The sequence below is a fragment of the Anomaloglossus baeobatrachus genome, assembly GCF_048569485.1.
Source record: "Anomaloglossus baeobatrachus isolate aAnoBae1 chromosome 1 unlocalized genomic scaffold, aAnoBae1.hap1 SUPER_1_unloc_5, whole genome shotgun sequence".
Lineage (NCBI taxonomy): Eukaryota > Metazoa > Chordata > Amphibia > Anura > Aromobatidae > Anomaloglossus > Anomaloglossus baeobatrachus.
The window spans coordinates 2,790,225-2,813,583 of record NW_027441778.1 but is presented as its reverse complement, the minus strand read 5'-3'; positions in this window follow the sequence as shown (position 1 = coordinate 2,813,583).

Sequence of the window (23,359 nt, the reverse complement as noted above, 5' to 3'; positions counted from 1 at the left end):
AGGAGAGAGGCTGATGCTGGGGACAGAGAGGCTGATGCTGAGGACAGAGAGGCTGATGCTGGGGACAGAGAGGCTGATGCTGGGGACAGAGAGGCTGATGCTGGGAGGAGAGAGGCTGATGCTGCGGGTAGAGAGGCTGATGCTGGGAGGAGAGAGGCTGATGCTGCGGGCAGAGAGGCTGATGCTGCGGGTAGAGAGGCTGATGCTGGTGCAGCATGGGGGATGGAGCACGATGGGGGGTGCGCAGCATGGGGGATGGAGTACGTTTGGGAGTGCGCAGCATGGCGGATGGAGCACGTTTGGGAGTGCGCAGCATGGCGGATGGAGCACGTTTGGGAGTGCGCAGCATGGCGGATGGAGCACGTTTGGGAGTGCGCAGCATGGAAGATGGACCACGTTTGGGAGTGCGCAGCATGGCGGATGGAGCACGTTTGGGAGTGCGCAGCATGGCGGATGGAGCACGTTTGGGAGTGTGCAGCATGGCGGATGGACCACGTTTGGGAGTGCGCAGCATGGCGGATGGACCACGTTTGGGAGTGCGCAGCATGGCGGATGGAGCACGTTTGGGAGTGCGCAGCATGGCGGATGGAGCACGTTTGGGAGTGCGCAGCATGGCGGATGGACCACGTTTGGGAGTGCGCAGCATGGCAGATGGACCACGTTTGGGAGTGCGCAGCATGGCGGATGGAGCACGTTTGGGAGTGCGCAGCATGGCGGATGGAGCACGTTTGGGAGTGCGCAGCATGGCGGATGGAGCACGTTTGGGAGTGCGGAGTATGGCGGATGGAGCACGTTTGGGAGTGCGCAGCATGGCGGATGGACCACGTTTGGGAGTGCGCAGCATGGCGGATGGAGCATGTTTGGGAGTGCGCAGCATGGCGGATGGAGCACGTTTGGGAGTGCGCAGCATGGCGGATGGAGCACGTTTGGGAGTGCGCAGCATGGCGGATGGAGCACGTTTGGGAGTGCGCAGCATGGCGGATGGAGCACGATGGGGAGTGCGCTGCATGGGGGATGGAGCACAATAGGGAGTGCGGAGTATGGCGGATGGAGCACGTTTTGGAGTGCGCAGCATGGCGGATGGAGCACGTTTGGGAGTGCTCAGGATGGTGGATGGAGCACGTTTGGGAGTGCGCAGCATGGCGGATGGAGCACGTTTGGGAGTGCGCAGCATGGCGGATGGACCACGTTTGGGAGTGCGCAGCATGGCGGATGGAGCATGTTTGGGAGTGCGCAGCATGGCGGATGGAGCACGTTTGGGAGTGCGGAGTATGGCGGATGGAGCATGTTTGGGAGTGCGCAGCATGGCGGATGGACCACGTTTGGGAGTGCGCAGCATGGCGGATGGAGCATGTTTGGGAGTGCGCAGCATGGCGGATGGAGCACGTTTGGGAGTGCGCAGCATGGCGGATGGAGCACGTTTGGGAGTGCGCAGCATGGCGGATGGAGCACGTTTGGGAGTGCGCAGCATGGCGGATGGAGCACGATGGGGAGTGCGCTGCATGGGGGATGGAGCACAATAGGGAGTGCGGAGTATGGCGGATGGAGCACGTTTTGGAGTGCGCAGCATGGCGGATGGAGCACGTTTGGGAGTGTTCAGGATGGTGGATGGAGCACGTTTGGGAGTGCGCAGCATGGCGGATGGAGCACGTTTGGGAGTGCGCAGCATGGGAGATGGAGCACGATGGGGGGTGCGCAGCATGGGGGATGGAGCACGATGGGGAGTGTGCTGCATGGGGGATGGAGCACGATGGGAAGTGCACACCTCCCCCCAACACACACACACACACGCGCGTGCGCACTGCACAACACACCACACACACACACTGGGAACCACAAACAACTGCCCTACACAGACACCCACACACACAGACAATGCTGCACACACACAACACCCAACACACAAACACCGCGGCACACACAAATATACGCACATACCGCACAACACACACATTGCACAAAACATACCTCCCCCCAAAACACCACACACACACAAACCGCGCAACACACACACACACAACGCTACAGACACACAGCGCTCCACAAACAACGCAACACACATACAACACCGCTCTCACCCCCCGTCACACCCAGACAACACCCAGAACATGTACAGCGCCTTACACAAACACTTGGTAACTACACACAACAACATCTATCTATATATATATATATATATATATATATATATATATATATAACAAAAATCATACATGAACTACAGAATACGTAAATTCTAGAATACCCGATGCGTAGAATCGGGCCACCTTCTAGTGTCATATAATGATCTATCTCTGAAGGCGATTGTGGTATCCAGAGATCCGAAGTTACATACAAGGTATGTGACTGTTACATATTATGCTGAGTACAGAATATCAGATATGACCAGTGCATATTATCCTGTATATACCATGTGATGTCTGTGCACATACGGTAGTATATTATATGCAGTATACAGGAGAATACATGACTGGTGCATGATCTGCTGTGACTACAGACATCCAATGTTATATACAAGATGACATCTTATTGTCTGTGGTTATAGTATAGTATATTCCTCCCCGCCCCCCTTACATTCTGTGTAAATGTTAGTGTACTGCAGTGTCAGTGCGTTAATAAATTCCCCTAATGCCTTCTCCAGTGTCCAGCACCACTGCGCTGTTCTTCTGAGTCACATGACGCCAGTTCAGACTGCGGATCACTTTGTTCTGTGTGTGAGTGACGTCTCTCTCAGTGTAAAGCGGGCTTTACACGCTACGATATCGTTAATGAATTATCGTCGGGGTCATGTTGTTTGTGACGCACATCCGGCGTCATTAACGATATCGCAGTGTGTAACACTTATGTGCAACCTAAAACGATCACAAAAGTGGCAAAAATCGTTTGCCGCGGAGAGGTCATCCTAAAACAAAAAATCATTTTCTTTTTATTAGCGATTTTTTTCCTCGTTCCTGCGGCAGCACACATCGCTATGTGTGACACCGCAGGAGCGAGGAACATCTCCTTACCTGCCGGAAGCAGGGAGGTGGGCGGGATGATACGTCCCCATCTCCGCCCCTCCGCTTCTATTGGGCGCCTGCCGTGTGACGTCGCTGTGACGCCGCACGATCCGCCCCCTTAGAAAGGAGGCTGTTCGCCGGCCAGAGCGACGTCGCAGGACAGGTAAGTCAGTGTGACGGAGGTAAACGAGGTTGTGCGCGACGGGCAGCGATATGCCTGTGTCGCACAACCGACAGGGGCGGGTACAATCGCTTGCGATCTCGCTAGCGAGATCGCAGCGTGTAAAGCCCGCTTAAGTCTTTGAAGCCTTGTTCTGGGCCTCATTCTGACACTACATAGACTTACGTTGTAAAAGCCTCTTCTGTGTTGTGTAGAGCAAAGTGTAATCCTGAGAGTCTGAAGAGCTATCAAGTGACTCAGAAAAGGACCGGAGTGGCGCTGGACACCGGAGAAGACAGTGATCGGCGAGTATACTAACACACCAACACTACACTAACATTTACACAGGTTTAGAGAAGTTACTGTGCGGCTTCTTTAGATGAACGTTTTTGTCTGCTTACAATAGAGCCGTGTATATCTGAATCAATTCTGTGGACAACATGCAATTTCCATGTCACACATTTTTTTTTTCAATACTGTTTTCTGAGCTCTAGACAGATTTCTGTAGTCACTATGTGACAGCAGACTGATGAAGGGTGATAGAGTGCTGTGCACACTGTCAGGATTACCCTGTATTCCAGGATAGGTCATCAATGTGTGATTGGACGGCGTCCGGACCCCTGCCAATTGGTTTATCTAGGTACCAGCGGCGGCAGCAGATGGCCGGAGTGCTCAATTTTGCTCCGTCTTCTGATAGTGGCCGCGGCCAGGAACTGCACATCTGCTCCCTTTCAAATCAATGAGGCATATGTGCACTACCCATCATACTTGTGCTCATATGACCATCCACTCTCACCACTGACATGAGAGAATCCTAAAACTGTGCAGAGCATGTGCAGCGAGAAATCAGAAGTCTGCAGTCACCTAGAGTCACTGCAGGCTTTCATCATAAACCTGGACAACCCCTTTAATTATATAATTAAGCACTGTAACCCAATCCTAACAGCATGTAATATACTCACTGTCAGGATTCAGCGCTGCTCGCTGGTTCCAGCAGTCATCACATGGCCACTCCACTCTTATGCAATGTTCATATTTAATCATGTGACAATTCGCTTCCCTTTCTACTTCTCTGTTTTTCATTGAACATTGAGATTTAGGAAGAGCAGTTCGTCTGCACGTGACTAAGGTGGGCTTTGCACACTACGACATCGCAGGTGCGATGTCGGTGGGCTCAAATTGAAAATGACGTACTTCCGGCATCGCATGCGACATCGTAGTGTGTAAAGGTTCGATGATACAATTAACGAGCGCAAAAGCGTCGTAATCGTATCATCGGTGCAGCGTCGGCGTAATCCATAATTACGCTGACGCGACGGTCCGATGTTGTTCCTCGCTACTGCGGCAGCACACATCACTGTGTGTGAAGTCGCAGGAGCGAGGAACATCTCCTACCGGCGTCACCGCGGCTTCCGTAGGATATGCGGAAGGAAGGAGGTGGGCGGGATGTTTACATCCCGCTCATCTCCGCCCCTCCGCTCCTATTGGCCGCCTGCCGTGTGACGTCGCTGTGACGCCGCATGACTCGCCCCCTTAATAAGGAGGCGGATCGCTGGCCAGAGCGACGGTCGCAGGGCAGGTGAGTCCATGTGAAGCTGCCGTAGCGATAATGTTTGCTACGGCAGCTATCACAAGGATATCGCAGCTGCGACGAGGCGGGGACTATCGCATGCGACATCGCAGCCTCGGCTTGCGATGTCGCAACGTGCAAAGCCCGCCTTAGTGTGCAAATCATGAGCAACTACCCAAACAGAATTCTTGCCCTGGGTGCCAAAAAGCCTAGATACACCTCTGGGTGGCACAGTATCAAATGCCTTTGCAATGTCAAAATAAATCACATCAGCTGCATTCCAAATATCCAAATTTGTGCTTACCTCCTCAAAGAACGCAACATGTTGGTTAGACACGACTTACTGTATCTTTCATGAATCCAGCTGTGGGTAAAAATGTCATGCTGTTTATATCTTCCCAAGTACAACATTTGAATGCTTGAAAAAAGGGAATATAAGAGAGACAACACCTTTAATTGAGGTGCAAAGTAATTATTGAACTTGCAATCTCCTCCCTCAGGATGGAAAGTAGAGGATAAAAAGACTTGTTGAGAACCGAAATGTGAACTTTGGTATAGCACTAAGGTGCACATTATTCATTGTTTTATATGTTTTGAACCTGAAGGAGGCTCTATGAATAGAGCCAAAATGCGTTGTTTTATTATATACACACATATGTAATTTTTATTAAAATAATCTACCAAGACCAACTTGGATATATTGGAAGCGTTGCATGCGATCTATTGCATCTTTTAGACTCCATCTGTGGTATCTCCGACACAGGGGATTATTCGCAGCACATTGATCAGGCAGCAGACCAGAACACCAGCACTACGGATATATTTTACATGAGCCTTATATACTCACTATGGGTGAGTGTAACAATTATATGCAGTATATTGCCAATATAAGTTTAAAGGTTTACTACGCTCAGAAAAAAGCTCTGCACAGTGTAGTTTTCTTCTTCCCTACAGGGGAATATGTTGAATCATGAATCCATGCTGGTTTTTAGTTATTATATTATTATTTCTAATATATTGTTGCATGTCATCTCTTAAAATACCCTCAAAAACCTTGCACACCACTAATGTCGAACTTACCGGATGGTAGTTGCCTAGATACACCCTGTTACCTTTCTTAGATATCGGTAACAATGTCAGCCATCCTCTAATCATGAGGTACCAACACTGTTACAAGAGAGTCTGAGAAGATCAGATACAGTGTTATGTCAATTACTGCGCTCAATTGAATGCCATTTGACATAGGGAATTTGTCAGTGTTTAATTTACTCAAACGCAGGCATACTTCATCTTGTGTTAAATTAGTTAAATAAGGGGGACTTGTATTTTTGCCTTGTTGTCTTGTTGAATGATCCCTGGAACAGTCAGTTCCTTGGTGAACACCAATGAAAAGTGTCTGTTTAATATCTCAGCCTTTCCTTTGTCCTCTATAATTATCCTATAATAATATTTTATGGGGTCGATACCATCCTTTTTTTTTCCTTTTGGCATTGATTTATTTAGAACAAATGTTGGGGTTTATTTTAATCCCTTCACGACTGGCCGACTTTTCGCTTTCCGTTTTTTTGCCATTCTTCTTCTGAGAGACGTAACGTTTTTATTTTTCAGTCAGTATGGTCATGTGAGGGCTCATTGTTTGTGGAATAAGCTGTACTTTTAAATGAAACTATACGTTTTACCATATAGTGTACTCGAAAATGGCAAAAACATTCCAAATGCAGAAAAATGGCAAAAAAAGTGCGATAGCACTATAGTTTTTGAGATATTTTATTCACTGTGTTCACTATATGGTAAAACTGATGTGTTGGTGTTATGCCTCAGGTCAGTGCGAGTTCGTAGACACAAAACATGTATAGGTTTACTTTTATATAAGGGGTTAAAAAAAATCGGAAGTTTGTCCGAAAAAGTGGCGCACGTTTTAGGCCATATTCCGTGACCCGTAGCGTTCTCATTTTTCAGGATCTGTGGCTCAGTGACAGCCTATTTTTTGCATCTCGAGCTGACGTTTTTAACTGTACCATTTTTGCGCAGATGCTACATTTTGATCGCCTGTTATTGCATTTTGCGCAAAAGTTGTTGCGACAAAAAACATAATTTTGGCATTTGGAATTTTTTTGCCACTACGCCATTTACTGGTCAGATTAATTGATTTTATATTTTGATAGATCGGGCGTTTCTGAACGCAGCAATACCAAATGTGTGTATATTTTTTATTTTTTTAACTCTTTAATTTTCAATGGGGTGAAAGGAGGGTGATTTGAACTTTTAGTTTTTTGTTTTTTTTTATTTTTTAAAACTTTTTTTTATTTTTTTTTTAATTTACTAGTCCCCCTAGGGGGCTATAGCGATCAGCCATCCGATCGCTCTGCCCTATCTGTGGATCACAGCTATACAGCTGTAAACAGCAGATACGCTCACTTTCTGCTTCCCTCGGCTCCGGGACGAGTGAAACTGAAAGTGATTCATGTGTAGTACAGGAGTCATCACATGACCCTGTGCTACCATGACAACCACCGGACGTCACGTGATCATATCACGTGACTTCCGGTATCGGGCGGTAAGTAAAAGTTTACCGCCGATGCCGTTATAATGGCGCTGTCACATATTGACAGAGCCATTTAAGGGGTTAAACGGCAAGAGCAGATATAACGATTCTGCTCGTTCCTAGCAGGCACACATCTCAGCTATAAAAATCAGCTGAGATGTACGCTGATCGCGGCATGCTGCCGCCGGCAGCCCGCGGGCAGTAAAATTATGACCACTAGGATGTAATATAACTGCCCGCGGTCGTTAAGGGGTTAATTTCTTTGCCGATTTTTGTTCAGTAGCTAATTTTGCTGGCTTGATTTCTTTTTTACATTTCCTATTGAGAATTTTATACTTCTGAAATTCTATTTCTGTATTCTCAGCCTTCAAGATTTTGAATGACCTTTGTTTTTGTTTTATTATACTTTGTACTGTCTTATTTAACCCTTTAGTGACGGAGCTAATTTTCACCTTAATGACCAGACCAAATTTTGCAATTCAGTGTCACTTCATGAGGTTATAACTCTAGAACGCTTCAACGGATCCCGGTGATTCTGAGATTGTTTTTTCGTCACATATTGGACTTCATGTTAGTACCAAATTTAGGACAATATTTTTTGCGTTTATTTATGAAAAAAATTGAATATTGGCAAAAATTTTGAAAATTTAGCAATTTTCAACTTTTGAATTTTTATACCGTTAAACCAGAGATTTCTGTGACACAAAATAGTTAATAAATAACATTTCCCACTTATCTACTTTACATCAGCACAATTTTGGAAACAAATTTTTTTTTCGTTAGGAAGTTAGAGGGGTTCAAAGTTTATCAGCGATTTCTCATTTTTACATCAAAATTTACAAAACCATTTTTTTAGGGACCACATCACATTTGAAGTGACTTTGAGAGGCCTAGATGACAGAAAATACCCAAAAGTGACACCATTATAAAAACTGCACCCCCCAAAGTACTCAAAACCACATTCAAGAAGTTTATTGACCCTTCAGGTGCTTCACATGAACAAAAGCAATGTGGAATGAAAAAAAGCAAAAATTAAATTTTACCTAAAAATGTTGCTCTAACCCAAATTTATTCACTTTTAGAAGAAATAACACAACAAAATGGACCCCAAAACTTGTTCCCCACTTTCTTATGAGCGCGCCGATACCCCACATGTGGTCAGAAACCTCTGTTTGGACAAATGGGAGGGCTCGGAACAGAAGGAGCAATATTTGAATTTTGGAAAGCAAATTTGGCTGAAATAGATTGCGGGCACCATGTTGCATTTACAGGTCCGCTAACGTACCTAAACAGAAGAAATCCCTCACAAGTGACACCATTTTGGAAACTAGACCCCTCAAGGCTTCTATCTAGGGGTATAGTGAGCATTTTAGATCCACAGGTACTTCACAGATTTTGTTAACGTTACGTTGTCATATTGAAAATTTTAATAATTTTCTCAAAAATGTTGCTTTAGCATCAATTTTCTCACTTTTTCAAGAGGCAATTCCAAAACTTTGACCTCAAGGTTTGTTAACCACTTTTTTATGAGCGCGGTGATACCTCACATGTGGTCTGAAACCTTTGTTTGGACAAATGGGAGGGCTTGGAACGAAAGGAGCAATATTTGAATTTTGGAAAGGAAATTTGGCTGAAAAAGATTGCGGGCACCATGTCACATTTGGAGGACCCCTAAGGTACCTAAACAGCAGAAACCCCGCACAAGTGACCCCATTTTGGAAACTAGGCCCCTCAAGGAATTTATCTAGATGTTTGGTGAGTACCCTGAACCCCCAGGTGCTTCACAGAATTTTATAACGTTGAGCCATGAAAAAAAAAAAAAAAATGTTACCACAAAATTGTTATTTCAACCAGGTAGCTTTTTTTTAACAAGAGTAAAAGGAAAAAATTCAGCATAACATTTATTGTGCAATTTCTCCTGAGTATGCTGATACCTTATATGTGGTGGAAATCAACTGTTTGGGCGCATGGCAGGGCTCGGAAGGGAAGGAGTGCCATTTGACTGCAAAATTGGCTGGAATCAATAGCGGACGCCAGGTTGCATTTGGCGAGCCCCTGAGGTGCCTAAACAGTGGCGGTCCCCCACAAGTGACCCCATTCTGGAAACAAGACACCTCAAGGCTTTTATCTAGGTGTATAGTGAGCAGTTTGAATCCACGAATACTTCACAGAATTTGATAAGCTTAGGTTGCCATATTGAAAATTTTCATTTTTTTCACAAAAATGTTGCTTCAGCATCAAATTTCTCACTTTTTCAAGAGACAACAACAAACCGTGGACCCAACAGGTTGTTATCCAATGTCTTATGAGCACAGGGATACCCCACATGTGGCCAAAAACCTCTGTTTGGATAAATGGGAGGGCTTGGAATGGAAGGAGTACCATTTGAATTCTGGAAAAGTTGAGATAAATTGCGGGCACCATGTCACATTTGCAGGGCCCCTTGGGTACCTATACAGCAGAAACCCCCCACAAGTGACCCCATTTTGGAAACTGGATTTTATTCAGGAGTATAGTAAGCATTTTGAATCCACAGGTACTTCACAAAAATGTTGCTGTAGCAACAAATGTCTCACTTTTAGGCTATGTGGCCATGATCCAGCGACACGGCGTCTAGTATACAGTGTCAGCCTTCCTGCAGAGATATGAGTGTTGTCCACGGGAGAACGCAGCTGCCCATGCCCACGATTTGGGTTCAGGCCACTGTGGAGCTCTATGCTACCTGCAGAGAACACTCATCTCCGCAGCATAAATTGACATGCTGAGGCTCGGGAAGCTGCGCCACACGTCAGTGTATGCTGCGGAGAAAAGAAGCACAGTGGGCACGGGATTTCTAAAAATCCTTCCACTGTGCTTCTACTGCACAACGCAGCGCTATGGACGCAGGGAAAACACTCTGCGCCCAAAACGCTGCAAATCCCGATTGTGGGCGCACAGCCTAAAATGCTACAATGGATGAATGGATAGATGTCAAACAAATATAACGTCCCATCCCCCTTCATATTCTAAGCTGGCGCCCTTTAGTGCCTTTCATGTGGCACTAAAGGGTGCCTAGCCTTGTATTTAGCCCCCCAAAAAATAAATAATTAAAATAAACGACGTGGGGTCCCCCCTATTTTTGATAGCCAGCTAGGGTAAAGCAGACAGCTGTAGCCTGCAAACCACAGCTGACAGCTTCACCTTGGCTGGTGATCAATTTGGAGGGCTCCCCAGGCGTTTTTTTTAAAAAAAAAACAAAAAACGTGGGGTCCCCCCCAAATTAGATCACCAGCCAAGGTGAAGCGGACAGCTGGGGTCTGGTATTCTCAGGGTGGGAAGAGCCATGGTTATTGGACTCTTCCCAGCCTAAAAATAGCAGGCCGCAGCCGCCCCAGAAGTGGCGCATCCATTAGATGCGCCAATCCTGGCGCTTCGCTCCAGCTCATCCCGCGCCCTGGTGCGGTGGCAGACGGGGTAATATATGGGGTTGATACCAGCTGTAATGTCACCTGGCATCAAGCCCTGGGGTTAGTGATGTCACAGCATCTGAACAGATACCCGACATTACTAACCCAGTCAAGTAATAGAAAAAAATAAAGACACAAAAAAATTTTATTTGAAAAAAAAACTCCCCGAAACATTCCTCTTTTACCAATTTATTGAAAATAAATAAATTTCGGTCGCTGTAATCCATTTTGGAGGTCCCACGCCGACTCTGGATCTTCTAGAATATGGGGGGCACGTTCAGGGAACGTATCCCCCATTTTCTGGAAGAGCAAGCTCTCCATGAGCAGTGTGGGTGCAGTAAACTGAGAATACTGCACTCACACTGCCCCGGTCCAACCTAGGGCAGAGTGACCTGCAGTAACCTAATTCTAGAATATGAGGGGCACGCTCACAGAACGTACCCCCCATTTTCTAGAACAGCAGTCTCTCCATGTGAGGAGTGTGGCTGCAGATTACCATACTCACCCTCCCCCGGTCCACAGTGCAGCAGCCTGTGTAGCAGCGACGTCAGAGTCCCTGCTTGCAGGGATCCCTCTGACAGCCGCTGTCTGCGCATGCGCCGCCAGCTTTCAAGAAGCAGGCGGCGTGATCGCAGGGACGGATCACCAGCAGACAGGTAACGTAAGACCGGGGGCTGGGGGGGGCTGGGCTGGGTGACGGGGGGTGACGGCGGGACAACTTTCTACCGCATGTGACGTGTCACATGCGGCAGAAAGAGCAGGATGGATGCGGCCGCCATCTTCCACGCTCCGGAGGGGGGAGGGGGGAGGTGGGAGGCGGCTCTGGAGACCGGAGGGGGCTCCGGGGACCAGAGATCTCCGGTGGCCCGGAGGAGGGGTCAGGGGGAGGACATTTCCCTCCGATCTGAAATGTTTGATCATTTCAGATCGGAGGGAAATGAATGCAGAGCCGGCGGCGGCTGCAGTTTTCAGCGCGCGTCGGCGCCATCTTGGATTTTCCGGAGGGGGGGTAGGGGTGGTGGGGGGACTCTCCGGTACCGGGGGCTTTGGGGGCACTAAGGGCTCATATTTATTTCTCATCTGACATGTTTGATCACGTCAGATGAGAAATAAATCAATTTTACCGTCCATTTTTTTTTTTTAATGTTGTCGCCGGTATACGGTGTATACCGGCGATCGCATTAACGGGGTCCAAAAAAAACACCCCGAGACTGACGTCTCAAGACGTCGGAACAGAATAAGTACCCTGTTTTTCCGACGTCTTGAGACGTTAGGCCGTCGCTATGGGGTTAATCACTAGAAGGTGGCCCGATTCTAACGTATTGGGTAGTCTAGAATGTGTATGTAGGTTAACAGATTGAATAATAAGGTAATGAATGGACTGGATGGGTTAGGTTTAATTTAGTATTCTTATAATTGTTTATTGGTTTTAAAATGACAAACAACAGAAGGAACAGTTTTAAAAGATGAGTCTGTTTAATGATGTCCATGGCTTGTAATGAAAGAAGGCCATGAACAGTGTAACGTTAAGTAAAAATATGCTGATGCTGTGATGTGGCCCAATGCTGGTATGTGCCCTCATCGTGGTGCAGCCACCATCCTGACATGTGCCCCCATCCTGCGGGGTAAGGCTGCTTTCACACGCGTTCAGCGCAATCCGCCACTATGGAGAATAGCGCAGTCCGTTAACGCACTGCGCTATTCTCCATAGACTTGTATTGATGACGTACTGTAATGCAAGTGTCTGCATTGCATCCGCTGAATGAGGCTGAGTCATTATTTTGATGCAGCGTCGGGCAGAGGGAACACTACATGTAGCGTTTTTTGGGTCGTTAAAAAAACGCACATTGACAGATTCCATTGGAATCTGCCAAGATGTCTAATGATTGTCTATGGTGGCGGATTCCGCCGCTATGCGCTAAGCGGCGGAATCCGCTGACAAATTCTGTCACGTTCTACTGAGCATGGTCAGCATGTCCAGCAAAACGATCTAAATCATTTAAAATCACTCCTGGTCTCTCTCCCCCCCTCTCCCCCCCTCTCTCATACTCACCGATCACGGGCGCAGCGCTGCACGGCTGTCACAAAGCTCCGGCGGCTTTTCCTCTTTTGAAAATGCCGGCCGCTGATTATTCAATCTCGTATTCCCTTCTTCCCCCACCCACCGGCGCCTATGACAGTCAGACACGCCCCCCACGCTGAGTGACAGCTGTCTCACTGCAACCAATCACAGCCGCCGGTGGGCGGGTCTATATCGTGCAGTAAAATAAATAAATAATTAAAAAAAACGACGTATGGTCCCCCCCAATTTTCATACCAGCCAAGATAAAGCCACATGGCTGAAGGCTGGTATTCTCAGGAAGGGGAGCCCCACGTTATGGGGAGCCCCCCAGCCTAACAATATCAACCAGCAGCCGCCCAGAATTGACGCATCTATTAGATGCGACAGTCCCGGGACTCTACCCGGCTCATTCCGAATTGCCCTGGTGCGGTGGCAATCGAGGTAATGAGGAGGTAATGGCACGAGCCCATAGCTGCCACTAAGTCCTAGGTTAATCATGGCAGGCGTCTCCCCGAGATACCTTCCATGATTAACCTGTAAGTTAAAGAAAATAAACACATACACCCGAAAAAATCCTTTATTTGGAATGAAAGACAAAAAAAACCCCTCTTTCACCACTTTATTAAATCCCCAAATACCCCTCTAGGTCCGGCGTAATCCACACGAGGTCCCGCGATGCTTTCAGCTCTGCTACATGAAGCTGACAGGAGCGGCCATAGAACACGACCGCTCTCTATCAGCTCCACGCAGCAACTTAAGTGAGCCGCGCAATCAACTGTGCCATCATTCAGGTGACCCACGGACACAGCTCTTGGGTGGAGGACTGCAGCTGTGGCCGCGGTTCACCTGAGTGACGGCTCAGATGATCGCGCGGCTCACTGCGGTCATTCAGCGGATTTGCGGTTACCTCTCTCTTCTCCCGACCACAAATCTCCTTTTCCCAGCGAAACATTAAAAAAACAAAAAAAAAACAAAAACACGCAAAACGTTCTTTTACAGGAATCCGTTACTTTATTAGCTCACTATTTGCAACGCATCCATCACATTCGTCACACAACGCACTGTGACGGATTTCTCACAACGCAAGTGGGAAAGTAGCTTAATGTGTGCGGGGGTGGAGTGCGGAGTGGGTGGAGCCAAGCGGGCCCATGGCGCTGAGGACGTCAGTGCCGGGGACTGCATGGCTGGAGACAGGTGAGTGTGTGTGTGTTCAGTGTTTACATGCGGAGGGCGGGGGCGAAGCCGAGTTGGGAAGTGTCGGCTGTCGTCCTGTTGGCCCGTAGTTTTGGCTGTTCAGTTAGGCTCCCTGCACACGTAGCCAAGGTAAATATCGGGCAACTAAGCAAAGCGCTTTTCTTGGTTACCAGATATTTACCTTGGTTACCAGCGTACACCGCTTAGTGCTGGCTCCTTGCACACATAGCCAGGGTAAATATCGGGTAACTAAGCAAAGTGCTTTGCTTAGTTACCCGATATTTACCCTGGTTACGTGTGCAGGGAGCCTTAACTGAGCCATTGGTCGCAGGCTCTTTAGCGCACGCGCTGTGGCGACGGTTGTCACTGTAATGACGTCATTTTGGAGCAAGACAGATAGACAGACAGACAGACAGAATAAGGCAATTTATATATATATATATAGATAGTGGTTTCTTTTTATTCTTGGACATTTTATTACCAAAGAGTATAAGTTTTTTTACAGGCCTCTAGTAATATATCCTTAAACTTGCCCTATTTATGTTCGGTATCCCCAGTTACCATGACATTGTCCCAATCTGCATGATTAAGCTTTTCCCTTAATTTGTTGAAATCATCTTTTCTTAAATTCCAGGTTTTAGCATTTCCCCTTTCAAATGTTCTATTGAATATTACATTGAAACTTACTATATTATGGTCACTGCTGCCCAAGTGCTCTCAGATCTATATATCTTAAATTATATCTGGTCTATTTGACAGGACCAAATCCAGCAAATTATCTTCCCTGGTCGGCTCATCTACCATCTGAGAGAGATAGGTTCACACACTGCATTTTTTTGACGCTGCGTTTTTGTGCGTTTTTTGCGGCAAAAACTGCACAAAAACGCACCCGCATAAAAAAAACGCGGCAAAAAATGCACGCGTTTTGCCGCGATTTGGTGCGTTTTTTGCTGCGTTTTTGCTCACTGCGTCTTTATGCATTTTTTTATCAGTGAACAAAAAAAAAGGTCTGATGTTATTTCCTTCTTCAATATGTTCTTCATTCTCCACTAGTGTATGCAGGAGAGCAGACAGCTGGAGAACTACAAGGCTCAGCATACTCCATCCAATAGTGTATGCAGGAGAGCAGACAGAAGCTGCAGAACTACAAGGCTCAGCATGCTCCATCCAGGACTGTATGCTGGAGGGAGAGTCAGGGGGAGCAGAACTACAAGGCTTAGCATACTCCATCCAATAGTGTATGCAGGAGAGCAGACAGCAGCTGTCGAACTACAAGGCTCAGCATCCTCCTTCCAGGACTGTATGCAGGATTTCTTTGCCCCCCCAAACAAAAAAAATGACGTGGGCTTCGCCATATTTTTGTATGCTAGCTGGGTACAGAAGGCAGGTACTGGCTCCCCCCAACCCCCAGCTGCCTATTTGTACCCGTCTGGGAACCAAAAATATAGAGAAGCCCTTTTTTTTTTATTATTTCATGAATTTCATGAAATAATTTAAAAAAAAAAATGACGTGAGCTTCGCCTAATTTTTGTGTCCAGCCGAGTACAACTAGGCAGCTGGGGATTGGAATCCACAGTGCAGGTTGCCCATGCTTTCTGGGCACCCCCGCTGCGAGTTGCAGTCCGCAGCCACCCCAGAAAATGGCGCTTTCATAGAAGCGCCATCTTCTGGCACTGTATGCAACTCTTCCAGCTGCCCTGATGCCGGGTGGCTCGCTGGGTAATAATGGGGTTAGGGCTAGCTGTATATTATCAGCTGGGCCTAAGCCCGAAATTCATGGTGTCATGCCAATATTAGACATGGCCACCATGAATTTCTAGTAAAGATAAAAAAACCACAACACACAGAAAAATATTTTTATTAGAAATAAAACACAATACAATTAGTGACTCTATCTTTATTGAAATAAAGAACCCCCCTCTGCAGTAATCCTGGGTCAAGGGTCCCGCGCCGTCCAATCCGGATCCAATATCATCTGATCGTTTTGCTGGAAGGCAAAGCGATCAGATGATATGTCAGGATCAAGTGCCTGAATCACATCACACATCAGCTGATTGTATAAAAGCCGTTTATACAATCAGCTGATGCATCGGTGAAAAAAAAAAAAAAATACTTATGTGCTGATTACCGGCAGCTCCTGGAGCGAGTCTGATCCTGTCCGATCGCTGCAGCAGCTGCCGGTAATCAGGGATGAAGTCTCCTGACGCATCTGCTGATAGGTGAAGCCGGCCGGGCGCTGGCGTCAGCCCGAGACTTACGATCAGCTGATGCATCAGGTGACTGCATCAGGTGATCCATCGCCAGGTCCTGCATCCATCGCACGTACCCGGGGAGACTGCACACAGCCGGTGCAGCGATACCGGGAGGAGGATCTGGGCACCGGGAATCTGCAGACAGGTGAGTATGACTTTTTTTTTTTCTACTGTTCACTTTTGATTTCGCAGCCGCTTCCACCTCCTGCCCGTACATGACACCGCACGGCAGCATACATGCACAAGATGGGAGGTGGAAGCGGCGGTGACGGTACCGGGAGAATTCACGCTTCTGTGTTTACTGACAGAAGGAATCCTCTTCCTGTGCATGTCACTTTACTACCCACCTCCTGGGTTTATAGCTGCGTTTTTGGTCTTAGAAACGCACTAAAACGCACCAAAACGCACCTATTTGCGTTTCTCATTGCGTCTTTCAACATCCCATTGCACTCAATGGATGAAAAGCGCAGTGAAAAACGTGGGAATAATTGACATGCTGCGTTTTTGTGGCACCACAAAAATGCAGCTGAAAAAAAGCGCTGTGTGCAGACAGCAAAAATGAAAACTCATAGACTTTGCTGGGGAAGCAAAGTCATGCAGTTTTCTGAGCAAAAACGCACCCGAAAACTGCGCAAAAACGCCACGAAAAACGCACTGTGTGAGCTTACCCATAATTGTCTTGAGTTGTAGATAAGAACTTGCAGCTTTTAGTACAACCAGAAGATTCTATGTCCCACTGAATGTCTTAAGAGTTGAAATCCCCCATAATAAGGGCACAATTATTATTATTATTAGCTGCCCTTTCAATTTGTCACAGTATTTCATCCTCTACTTGTTCATCTATGTTAGGAGATTTATAGCAAATTCCAATTAATAGCTTTTCATTATAGCCCTCCCCGTGTATATTTACCCATACTTACTCTACGTATATTGTTGCCGCTCCCCCGAATGTAATTGAGTACAGTCCTTAAGTTAGATTTGACAAATATACACACCCCTGCACCTATTTGTCTTTCCTGTCCTTTCTGAATGTGGTGTAACCCTCTACGTTTGTCATCTAGTCATGGCTCCCTTCTGTGGTTGACATAAGAGTCTCTAACTCATTAATTTTGTTTACAAGACTTCTTGCATTTGCTAACAGACATTTAATACTATTAACACATTTTTTGCTCCTAGCCTCCTTAATTTTCTCACATGTTCAAGCCCCCTAAATCTACCTTGATCCTTACTGTGTCACACTGTCTGTCTACTCTATATATTCTCTTTTTTGCATAATTACCCTCCCTACACCCAGATCCTAGTGATGAGTACCTTGAACCTGCAGCTGCTTAACAGAATTTTTATAATATTGAGTTGTGAAAATGAAAAATCACATTTTTCCCCAAAAATTTTGCCTGATCCCCTTTTTTTATTTTCACAAGGGTAAAAGAAAAAAATAAACAGTACAATTTGTTATGCAATGTCTCCTGAGTCAACTATGCTGATAACCTATATGTGCAGAAAACTACTATTTGGGTGCACGACAGGACTGGGAAGGGAGGTAGCACCATTTAACTCTTGGAGTGCAAAACTGTCTGGAACAGATAAAAGATACCATGTCGTGTTTGCAGAGCCCCTGATGTGCCTAAATACTGGAAATCCCCCACAAGCAATCACATTTTGGAAACTATACGTGTCAAGGAATTTATCTAGAGGTGGGGTGAGCACTTTGAACCCACAGGGCCTTCACGGGATTTTATAATGTTCAGCCATGAAAATGGAAAAATACATTTTCACCACAAAAAGGTTGCTTTAACCGAACTTTTTTTCATTTTCAGAAGGGTAACAGGAGAAAATGGACCCCAAAATTTGTTACACAATTCATAACCCAGCAGAGAACCGACCCCACCCTTGAATCCCAGCACTGACCACCATCCTCAGCAGAGAACCTACCCCTCCCATCCGATCCTAGCACTGCCCACCATCCCCAGCAGAGAACTGACCCCCTGATCCCAGCACTGACCACCATGCCCAGCAGAGAACCGACCCCCCTGATCGCAGCACTGACCACCATCCCCAGCAGAGAACCAAACCCCCGATCCTAGCACCGGCCACCATCCCCAGCAGAGAACCATCCCAGCATTGCCCACCATCCCCAGCAGAGAACCGAATCCCCCGATCCCAGCAGCACTGGCCCCCACCACAGATGCCCACAGTAGCACTGAGCCCCCCCAAAAAATTCCAGAACAGGCACACAGCATGAAGCTTACCCAGACAGTAAATGAAAGAACTCCCGTTTTCAACTATGAAGACACTGAACTTGGTCTGTGCAGGAAAGAATGTCATCCATAGTGTGGTGTCCTGAAGTAGAACGCTGCATCAGAAACCAGCGTCCACAAATAGCGAGATGCAGGAGGCAATGGCGTCGCCTCGTGCATTGTGAAATTAGACCACGCCCCTAATACGTGACGGTAGTGACGCCATGCCGGGAAGGAGCCTGTACACTCTAGCATCTAACCTTGTGCCTCCACTCCACACATGAGCCCAAGCATGTGCCCAAGCATCTCGCCAGTACACGGAGATGCTCAATCGATGCACTGACAGGACCTAGCATGACGTCTAGACATGTGACCAGTCTGTAGCCAATGAGATAATACACACATGACTGGTCACATGCTATGATGACGTCACGGAATGTCCTGTCATCAGTGCTGCTTACCGGCAGGGCACAGCAATGATCGGAAGGAAAAAAGACGGGAGAAAGAGTGCAGGACGCATCGCGGGGACCTGTAAGTATAATGGCAATGTTTATTAACTGTATGTGTACATGTATAATGTGTTTGAATGTGTTTGTGTTTGCCTGCCATAGTTTTCAATGGGGCTCGAAGGTGTTCGTCGAACGTTCGCCGAACACACCCGTCGTTCAACGAACCAAACCGAACTGGAACACTAGGGGGGTGGCTCAACACTAGTCTTTAATGTAGATAATAAGTTGATTAGGAGCATCTAAGTGATCTGTAGGAGCCAGAACTCTTAATGGTAGGTAGGGGATCAAATACTTGTTTCTCTCTGCAAAATGCAAATAAATTTATTACATTTATACAATATGATTTTCTGGATTTTATTTTGGATATTCTATCTTTCACTGTTAAAATTAACCTACCCTTAAAACTATAGACTGTTCATGTCTTTGTCAGTGGACAAACCAAGTCAAATCAGCAAGGGATTAAATAATTATTTCTGGCAAGGCCAGATCATAGGCCAAAGAGAGTCCAAAACGTCTGCATATGCCTCATTATTGCGAATGTTTGATCAGGGATTCTGTCTGAATCACGTATTTCAGAGATTTGCACAGAAAATCCCCATGTAAGAGCTCAGAGTAGAACGCAGGATAAATGGGAGTTGAGCCTTACTACAATCTTTGAGAGGCAGAATGAACAAATGAACAGCAAGAAAAGAATTGGTTTCATTTATTTTTTTACACAATAAAAGCAATTTTATAGAAAAAGTATTGTTTTTGCATCTCTGTATTCTGAGGGCTATAGTTTTTTATATTTTTCTACTGATGAAGCTGTGTGGCAGTTTTTTTGGGATCAATAAGACATTTTTCACTTTTACAACTGCAATTCAATAAATTTTAATATCATCGAAAAAGTTAATTTATTTCAGTAATTCAATACAAAAGGGAAACATATATTATTCAGAGCCATTACAAACAGAGTTAATGTTGATGATTATGATTTACAGCCAATGAAAACCAAAAGTCATTAGCTCAGAAAATTACAATACTTACCACAAAACACCTGCAAAGGCTTCCTAAGCTTTCAAACTGGTCCCTTAGTCTGGTTCAGTAGGCTACACAATCATGGGGACAGATGTCCAGAAGGCAGTTATTGATACACTCCACAAGGAGGGTAAGCCACAAAATTTATTCTAATTTATTGAGATGCACTTGTATTTACATTCATCTTTTTTTATCTCATTTTATTACACTTTCATTTCAGAGATATGATGAAAAAGCATAGTTTTTTCCTACAGGTTTTTTGCATTCACTATAGGGTTTAAGTTATGCAACAGTTTTATAGATCATGTTGTTTTGGACATGGCGATGCCAAATGTGTGTATTTTATTAGTTTATTTTTGTTTCTACATAAATATTCATATTAGTGTAATATTTTTGTTCTTTATTTTGTGTTTTTTATTTTCTTATTTTATTTTCAATATTTTTTTTATTTTTTTGTTAACATTTTAACTTTTTGACTTAGTCCCGCTATGGGACTTAAAATTTGTATTATTCGGATCACTGGTCTCATGCATTGCAATAGACGTGTATTTTCTGTCTTTTTAGACTGGCAGAATGCCTATAAGACACTGCCTATGGCTGGGTGTAACAGTCCACCATACCTTACACATCAGGTGATCATCATTTGATCTCTGGGTGGCTTGACAACCATCGGCTCTCCATGATTTTGTCACAGGTGTGGCAATTGGGGTTAGAGAGGGAGCTCCTTCCCTCCCACAACCTTCTAAATGCCATAATCACTATCGAGCACAACATCTGAAGGGTTGGTTAATCAGTCAGGGACTGCGCGTGCACTGGCCCTGGCTGTTACCAGAGGAGCTTGGTTGGCAGCTAAGCTGAAATCCGGCGGTGATCATGTGGGGAAGTGGTGATATTTTAACACCTCCCACCGATCAAATGCAGATTGACTGACCTATCAGAGAGATCACAAAGCCATGCCAGTCAGCTGTCGGTTTAACACAAATCCATTATGGACATCGGATGTCATGATGCGGAAACTGACACTTGTTTATGGCTTGCTATATCTGTCATGTGGCTCATGTGGCGTTTAATGTGTTAAAAGGATTTTGCACTGAAATCCTTTTTGTAAAAATTACAATCACAGCATTACTTACCCACTGCTTCTCCAGCGATGCCTCTTTGCTGCTGCTAATGATCCTTGTTGACATGATATCAGAGCTGATGTCACCACTACAGCAGATACTCCTTGAAGCCAATCATTCGGTTCAGCAGTATTGTGCCATCTACCATTGTTTTGCTACAGCTTGTGCTCCTGCTGTAGCAATGAGATCATCACTGCTGAATGGTTAACAAAGACCATGGGCAGCAATGGAGGCACACAGCTGAAGCAGGAAATAAGTACAGTCTTTTGTTCTATTTATATAAAAGAATCATATTAAATAAATATATTTAAATGGGAAAACACTTTAAAGTACTAAATATGCCAACATGTAAAATATACATGTACAATGTGCTATATGCAAATGTAACAAACAGTAAATTGTTAACATAGTGCAGCTGGCATGGATATATAACTATTGTAACATTATATAATTATTTCATATTTTGTTATAAAGATAAGTTTAATGTGAGAAATAGATGATGGCAATTATTTGTGCAACATTTGGTACTGGGTTCATACTGCCACACTTAATATTTATATTGGCATGATCACCAGTGATTGAGTTGAAAAAGGTCTAATATAATGGAATGTGTGACTCTTTAGTATGGTATTGTTAATAAAATGTTATTTCATGTCTATTTTATTTGCTGTTATTGTTCAGTGCCACTCATTGTAAAAATTATATTGACTTTAAGAGCGAAGTCCTTTCTACTTACTATGTGTTTTTCTTAAGTATTGAGTTCCAATATAACCCTTTGGGGTTTTTTTTTGGGGTGGGGGGGGGTTCTGGGCAGTTTTTAATAATATTTATTTTTTATACCATGTGTGTGCCAGACATGGTTTTGCCATGAACCTGGTGTTCGAGTTCATACATTTTTATCTAATTTGATATGAAGTTTTTCTTGATTCTGCAACCAAGTGTACTTCTATTTCCTTTGTAGCTTCTCCTAAAATTGTTTTGTTAAGCTTTAAGCCAAATTAATTTGAGAAATTGTCCCACAGATTTTCCCTGTCCTTTTTACCTATTAGTACAGCTGCATAACTTCATACAGATCTCATTGGTAAACTGTTAACATTTAACAATTATTTAGATTCACTATTGAAAAAACTATGGTTAATTTTTTTCAGATATATTGAAAATATGTAAGTAGAAAAAAACAATTACAAAGGAAAATGAATGTAACATTCTGATATGTAAACATACGACATAAGACGGAGCTAAATACAAAACTTATTTCCAGAAATTCAATGAATATTGGACTTTAATTTGTTGGTTTTTCACACACATGGATTTCTATTGTGTCTTTACAACAAAGACAAGTTGGAATTTAATTTCGAAGATGTAGAACACAAGGAGATTTGTCAAAGCATAAAGAAACTAAAAATGGTTCTTCCAAAGCCGTAAATGTAAGAATTAAGTGGGCATGCCAGCCAATAGCATGAACTGTAGAGATCACACTTGACTGAGATCACATGGGGACATTCGAAAACCCTCTTGTCCTGGTGAACAAATGTTACCAACAAAGCGGCCATCCCCACTCCTCCTCCCAACGCTAACCATTCTCTCCAGGAGTCTGGCAGATGGGGCGTCTCAAAATGTCTTACGGTCATAAGGGGCTTTGAAATTAATTTCCGAGATGTAAGAACGAGAACACTTCTATCGACACCATAAAGAAAGCATCAATGTTCAAATGACTGAATAATTGAATCCCGGTGCCTTCGAAAGCAAGAACAGGCAACATAAAACAATGCTCTTAACTATTCATTTAATGCCAAAAATCTATCTGTAAAAGAAACATTTTTTCCTAATATTGCAACTTTACGGTTTCTGCTTGTGTTTAACTATTCATCCTATCCCCGGCGTTAGAAGTTTAATGCAAAGCAAAGCTATGAGTTCTGGGATCGTCTATAAATGAAGCGTTAAAGATTCTTAGTAATAAATAACAGAGGTATTTCAACGTTTGTTATGGTACGTTATTCTGTGCAATATTAGATTAATGTTTAGCATGTTAAGTACTGAACATATAAAAAAAAGATACATCATTTTCAAGGGATTGAAGTATGAGCCATGTGTGGATAAAGCCAAGTTACAATATAAAGAAGATTCCATGTTGTTTAGGACTGAGAAGTGGAATTATGGGGCGTGTTGGGTGAATTACAAGAGAGAGTGGTCTTCATTAGTATTTGTTTTCCATGGTACAGTGGAGACACATGTTTATATAGAAGG